The sequence below is a fragment of the Arachis hypogaea genome, chromosome 17, assembly GCF_003086295.3.
Source record: "Arachis hypogaea cultivar Tifrunner chromosome 17, arahy.Tifrunner.gnm2.J5K5, whole genome shotgun sequence".
In the NCBI taxonomy this organism is placed as follows: domain Eukaryota; kingdom Viridiplantae; phylum Streptophyta; class Magnoliopsida; order Fabales; family Fabaceae; genus Arachis; species Arachis hypogaea.
The window spans coordinates 67,394,794-67,402,308 of NC_092052.1; positions in this window are offsets into that span (position 1 = coordinate 67,394,794).

Sequence of the window (7,515 nt, forward strand, 5' to 3'; positions counted from 1 at the left end):
TGATGTTCGATGTAGTCATTGGACAACAGCTGGAGTATATTCTCTTGGATATCTAATACACAGACCGAGTCCGTGAGATTAGTATCTTCATGGTATAGGCTAGAATTATTGGCAGCCATTCCTGGGATCCAGAAAGTCTAAACCTTGTCTGTGGTATTCCGAGTAGGATCTGGGAAGGGATGACTGTGACGAGCTTCAAACCTACGAATGTTGGGCACAAGTGACAGTGTGCAAAAGGATTAATGGATTCTATTCCCACGCTAGTGGGAACTGACAGATGATTAGCCATGCGGTAGCTGTACCTGGTATTTTTCATCCGAGACGAGAAATCCGACAGCTGATTAGCCGTGCAGAAATCATAGAGGACCATTTTCACTGAGAGGATCTTACAGCTTTCCATGGAAGGAAGTAATGCATGGTTGGAAGAAGGCAATAGGAAAGCAGAAGTTCAGAAGCAACAAAGCATCTCCAGACGCTTATATGAAATTCCCACCAATGAATTACATAAGTAACTTTATTTTATTTTATGTTTTATTTATCTTTTAATTATCAAAACCTCAAAACCATTTGAATCCGCCTGACTGAGATTTACAAGGATGACCATAGCTTGCTTCAAGCTAACAATCTCCGTGGGATCGACCCTTACTCTCGTAAGGTTTATTACTTGGACGACCCAGTGCACTTGCTGGTTAGTTGTGCGGAGATGTGAAAAGTGTGGATCACAATTTCCGTGCACCAACGCATCAACCAAGCGCACGCGTGACGTTGGTCACGTGACCTCATTAAAGTGAAGATGCTGGGGGCGATTTCTGAGCTTTACAGGCCCAAATCTAACTCATTTCTGAGGCTATTTGATGCAGAATTCAAGATTGGACAAGGGGAAACAACTTGATAGTTTAGGAATCATGCTTTAGGTTAGTTCTAGAGAGAGAAGCTCCCTCTTCTCTCTAGAAATTAGGGTTCTTAGTTTAATCTTCTCCTAGATTTAGGTTTAATTACTTGTTTTGATTTAGTTTCCTTTACTTTTCCTTGTTGATTTGCTTCAATCATCTTAGTCCTTTTTGTGAACTTCCTCTTTTATGCCTCTTTTTATTTTATGAAGACTATTGTTGGAGTTGGATTTTATTTAATGCAATTTTATATTTTCATGTCATTGATGTTTAATTGAGTAGTTATTGTCATTTTCTTGCATTGGGTAGTTGAAAAATTTATTAATTCTTGTTTTTTTCCATGCTTTTCTTTTATGCCTTCCAAGAGTTTGATAAAATGCTTGGCTTAGGTTTAGAGTAGTTCTTGAGCATTGTTGGCTTGGAAAGAGAAATTGGACAATCTTGAGTCATTAATACCCAATTTAGATTGGTGATCTATAGTGATTAGTTAGTCTTGTTTCCATTAACAATACTTATGGATTGGGATTAACTAGTCCTATTTGACTTTCTCTCAATATGAAGATAACATTATACCTTCTTCTTATGTTAGAGATGATGAAATAGAATTAGCTCTTGTTAATTATTGTATCATGATTAATGACTAGGATAGAAATTCTTGATTCTCAACCCTTGCCATGAATGCTTATTTTTTTAGCATTTGTTATCTTTAGTTGTTTGCTTTATATTCTTGCCCTTTTAATTTCTTGTTTTATCAACCCAACCCCTTCAAACTCATAACCAATAATTAAGCACTCGATTGTAATTCCTAGGGAGAACGACCCGGAACTAATACTCTTGGTTATCTTTATTGGGTTGGACTTGTGACAACCAAAAATTAAACTTTGATGGAGGATTGTTTGTTGGTCTAGACTATACTTGCAACGAAGTGATTCAATTTTATTGAGGAATTCTAGATCGATATAAAATACTCTATCAAGTTTTTAGCGCCGTTGCTGGGAAATTGCAATGGGTGCTTGTTATTGGTTATTGTATATATGTCAATATTGTGAATAACTTGATTTTTGGTTTGTTTGCTAGCTTTGCTAGTTGTAGGACTTTGCTTTCTTTGTTTCTTGTTAGCTTTTGTTTTTGTTTTCCCTTTCACCGTGAATTCTCATCCCTTTGGCTATGAGTTTGGTTCAAACTATGTTGTAGAAAATGAAAACTTCAATGTAGGTTTGCATCAAGGATTTGAAAATCAAATATGGGAGGAGCCTCAAGCGTATAGACAACCTTCTTGGCAACAACCTCCTCCGGTTTCTTATAGGTATAATCCATCTCCTAATGCTAACCAACCTATTAGATGTGGTGACCCTCATTATGGTTGTCAACCATAACCACCACACACATATGACCCCTTCCCTCAACATAGTCCCCAACAACCTTACTCACAAGCCCCATACCTCCATTCACCTCCATATGATCCTAACCCATACCCACCATATCAACAACCATATGAGCCATATTTAGAGCTACCACCATTCCAACATCAATATTCTCAAGAACCATTAATTCCATAAACCTCACCTCCATATCCTTACCAAGATGAACCACCTTCTAATTCGAACCTTTTCCCCCAAACAATGAACCCTCTTATCCACCACCTCCTTCAATGGATGAAGCTCTCTATACCTTCTTGCAAGCAAAACAAAGAGATATTAGCTCTTATATGCAAAGGCAAGAATAAGAGCAAAAGGAGCTAAAGAAGATAGAAATCATGGTGGCTACCATGACTGAAGCCGCTAACCGCATGGCCTCCCACCTAAGCTCATGTATTCAAGACACTCTTATTGGCGAATGTGGAGGATCAACCAAAGAGCATAGTGAGAGAGTGAGTTTGGAGTTTCAAGGTGACGAAGAGGAGTTAAAGAAAGAATTAAAACAAGAGGAGGAAGTTGAGATAATTGAGCCGGAAGGAGCGGTTGAAGAATTGGGAGAGGTTGATCAAGAATTGGACTCAATCATTAATGAGTTCTTGTCCTCACAAACAAATCATCTCAAAGATCCCATTGAGCCTTCTTCTATTGAGCTTGAAAGCAATGTCAAGGAGGGTGCTCAACCTCCAAAGCATATGGTGAATGATGAAGAATTGGAAGAAGTTGAGCGAGCAACAAATCTTCCTCTTGATGATGATTCCACACCAACACATGATCTTTTGGTATTTGAGGAGTCTTCTTCTATTAAAATTGAGGTTGATGTTGAGATAAGTTCCACATTACTTCCAAGTTGTGACATGAAGGATGGAAAAGAGCTAGAAGAGGTTGGTGAGGAAATTATTGAATGTGAAAAGCCTTGTCAAGAAGTGAACATGGAAGATGCTTGTCAAAAGGTAGAGGTAACCAAAAAAGAGCAGAAGGGAGTGGACCTCACATTGTTAAAGTGTGGGGAGGCCTCTCTCCCTAAGTTACCATAATCCTTTATATCATTCAAGTGGGTAAAATTCATATCCCTTAGCTTTTTTATTCTGCTTGAATATGGTTTGCTTAAAATGGATGTTCAACTTAGAGCTTTTTGTGGAATGGAAAGCAAAAAAGAGTTGGTTAGTGGTAGGCATCACAATTCAAGGTTCACTATGGTTGAGTTATCAAAGTTTAAGTGCAATGTTTGGTGTAGTGCTACATTGAATGGGTCTAGGAAGGTGTTTGAATGCTCAATTGAGAATTCACAAGCCTTGTCACCGGGATTTAACTATGGTAGTCAACAAGAAGATGGGTGCAAGAATAAGGTTTGGGACCCCGGAATTCATTTCAACAATCAACACTCTTGGGGTCTTGTCACTTACTCAAGCTTACTTGAAGGCCTTGTGCACCTAATTTGGGATCCCGGTGGACATTGGATATGCAAGCATTGGTGGGGATACGAGGAAGAGTTCAAGCATAAGCCACCATGACAAGAACCTCATCAATAGTCCAACTTAAGGACAATAAATAAAAGTGCTAGGTGGGAGACACCCCACCATGGTAAACTCTTTTCATTTTTCTCTTTTGTACATTGATGACAAGTCATCTTAGCCTAGTTTCACTAGTCTTTTTCCTTTGTTTTCATTTAGTTTTATGTACTTTCTTAAGCCATAATTAAGCCAATTGGGTTGAATTTCATGTTTCCTTTGATTCAATCAACCATGGATAAATTGATGCATTTTCATGAGTTTTTGTACCATAATTGCTCATGTGACAAGAAGAAGAACAACTCTCATGATTATGGCATAGCTTTGATACAATTTTTGATTGATGATAGGTGGAATAAAGCTTGGAAGAAGGTTGCAAGAATGGGCTTGAAAAGAGGGATTCACGTTTGAGCTAACGTTTGCCTCAAACGTTAACTCAAACGTGAGAAGCAGATGAAGAACACCCTGGAGAAGAGCCAACGTTTGCGCCAATGTTTACCTCAAACGTTGAGGAAAATGTTGGCTGAAGAAGAAGCATGGGAAGGCAACGTTTGCGCCAACGTTTGCCTCAAATGTGAGGTCAAACATTGGTGCCAAAAAGAATGAAAAAGAGCATCCAGGGGAAGCCAACGTTTGCGCCAACGTTTGCCTCAAACGTGAGGTCAAACGTTGGCCACATATTAGCAAGGAGGAGCACTCTGTTTAATGCCTTGGAAAAGCCAACGTTTGCGCCAACGTTTGCCTCAAACATTGGGCCAAACGTTGGCCAAAAGAAATGTATGGGAGGAGCCACGTTTGAGCTCATGTTTGACCTCAAACGTTGAGCCAAACGTGGATGACAGCAAATGGGCATCTGTATAGTACCTCACACAAGGGACGTTTGAGTCAACGTTTGCCTCAAACGTTGACTCAAACGTGAATGGTTCATGGCCTGGTTCACAAGTGGATTTCTTCCCAACACCAAGAGCAATCAACGGAGGCTATTGTCAACCCAATTCCATCAAGACTAAGGGCCCAATTCAAGGCTTAATGATCATTTGAAGAAAGTGTATAAATAGCTTAGGATTTGAAGTTTCAAGAGAGCTTTTCCTTTTAGTTTTGCTGAGTAGTTTTTGGAGAGCTTTTGGTTTTGAGTTGTTTTGAGTTTCTAAGTCTTGGGGAAGGAGAATTGAATTCTCTTCCTCTTAGTTTTCTTATTTTCAATTTCATTTACTTTTTGTTTGAATCTTGGGTGTTGGAGAATTGAAGGAATTCTGTTTCAATCTCACCCTGAGATCTCTCTGTTTTCTTTACTGTACTTTTTGAGAAATCAATATTTGAATTCCTTTCTTCTACTGCTTGATCTTTACTTTTCTTGCAATTGAATTCTAAATTTGGATCTAGGAAGGCATTGAGATCTAGACTTGGTTATCTAGTCTCTTGGGTCCTGAGATCTACATCTTTCAATTTCAATTTCCTTGTTTCGTTGCTACACCAAGCTTATTGTTATTGTCATTTGAGATCCGGTTTAATTGAATCCATCTTTTATATTTTTGTTTGTTGAATTTTACCTTTCCTTGTTTAAATTCTGCAAATCCACTTCCCAATTCCCTTTATAACTCAAGTAATTTACATTTCTTGCACTTTAAGATTCTGCAATTTACATTTCTTGCGTTCTAAGTTTCTGCCATTTAATTTCTTGTTCTTTAAGATTCAGCACTTTTATTTTTTTTGTTCACTTTAATTTCCTGCAAATCACCCACTTCTCTTTACAGTCTATGCAATTTAATTCCTGCCAACACAATTTCACACAATCAACACTTGTTTGCTTGACTAATTCAACCGCTAAACTAAAGTTGCTCAATCCTTCAATCTTTGTGGGATCGACCTCACTCCCGTGAGTTTTATTACTTGATGCGACCCGGTGCACTTGCCGATGAGTTTTGTGTCGGATCGTTTTCCGCACATCAAGTTTTTGGCGCCGTTGCCAGGGATTGAATAGATTGACAATGATTAAGTGAGGCGGTAGTTTAGATCAAGCACTTTTTCTTTAATTTTGACTAACCTACTAACTATTTGAATTTTTACTTAAGCTAACTAAAACTTCATTCTGGCGATAGATTGAAGTATCACTGGTTGTGTGTTTCTCTTGTTTTGTTTGTATGTCAGGTACAGGAAGAGCTACTCCCATCTTATCCAAAGCTGACCAGAGAACTCTCAGGAGATTAAGAAGAGCTGAAAGAGGGAAAGGTTTTGTTGGAGAGGAAGAATCTGAGGAAGAATATCACGAGATGGAAGGAGATCCATCTAATCCCAATCCACCACAGAGGAGAGTGTTGGCATCCTACACTTTTGCAAATCCCAGACACTGTGGAAGTAGCATCTTAACTCCCAAAGTCAATGCAAACAATTTCGAGCTAAAACCACAACTCATTATACTTGTCCAGAACAATTGTTCCTATGGAGGCAGCCCATTGGAAGATCCCAACCAGCATTTATCTACCTTCTTAAGGATTTGTGACACTGTCAAATCCAATGGCGTGAATCCTGAAACTTACAAGCTTCTGTTGTTCCCATTCTCATTAAGGGACAAGGCTGCACAATGGCTTAAAACTTTTCCCCAAGGAAGTATCATAAGCTGGGATGATTTGGTGACTAAATTTCTAGCCAAATTCTATCCACCCCAAAGGATCATCAGGCTGAAAACTGAGGTGCAGACATTCACACAATTAGATGCCGAATCCTTGTATGAAGCATGGGAGAGGTACAAAGCCTTAATCAGAAAGTGTCCTCCAGAGATGTTCAATGAATGGGACGTGCTGCAGAATTTCTATGAAGGCCTGACATTGAAATCTCAAGAGGCATTAGATCACTCTGCTGGAGGTTCATTACAACTGATGAAAACTGCTGAGGAAGCCCAGAATCTTGTGGACATGGTGGCCAATAATCAATATTTCTTTGCTCATCAAAGAACCCGCCAACCATCACAGAGAAAAGGGGTACTAGAACTGGAAGGAGTAGACTCCATTTTGGCTTAAAACAAGATGATGCAACAACAAATTCAACAACAGTTTGAACAAATGGCCAAAAGGATTGACAACCTTCAAGTAGCAGCTGTGAACACAAGTCACCCATCAACTGTATGGGTGCAGAATGAAGAAAGCCAAGAAGAGCAACAACAGGAGCAAGTGCAGCACATGCATAACCAAAACTCTGGACAGAATAAAGTTTATGGTGATACCTACAATCCATCCTGGAAGAACCACCTAAACCTCAGATGGGGAGACAATCACAACCAGAACCAACAACCATGGCAGAGGAACACAAACCAAAACACTTCAAGGAACAACCAAAACCACAACCAGTAGCAAACTAACCAAAACCCTTACAGAAAACCTTAAAACAACTACCCCAACCCCAACCATTATCAATCCAATAACCAACCCACCAACCAAAATGCCTACCATCCACCATCCATATCTCACAACCCACCACAAGCATCACCAGAATCTCAAAGAATCACTAACTTGGAAACCTTGATAGACAAAATGTGGAAACACCAAGAAATGACAACCAAGAACCATGAAGCCTCCATGAAGAGCCTAGAGAGGCAGATTCGGCAAATCTCCAAGCAGATTTCTGTTGAGAGACCTTCAAGCTCACTACCAAGTGACACCATTCCTAATCCAAAAGAAGAGTGCAAAGCTGTACAACTACGGA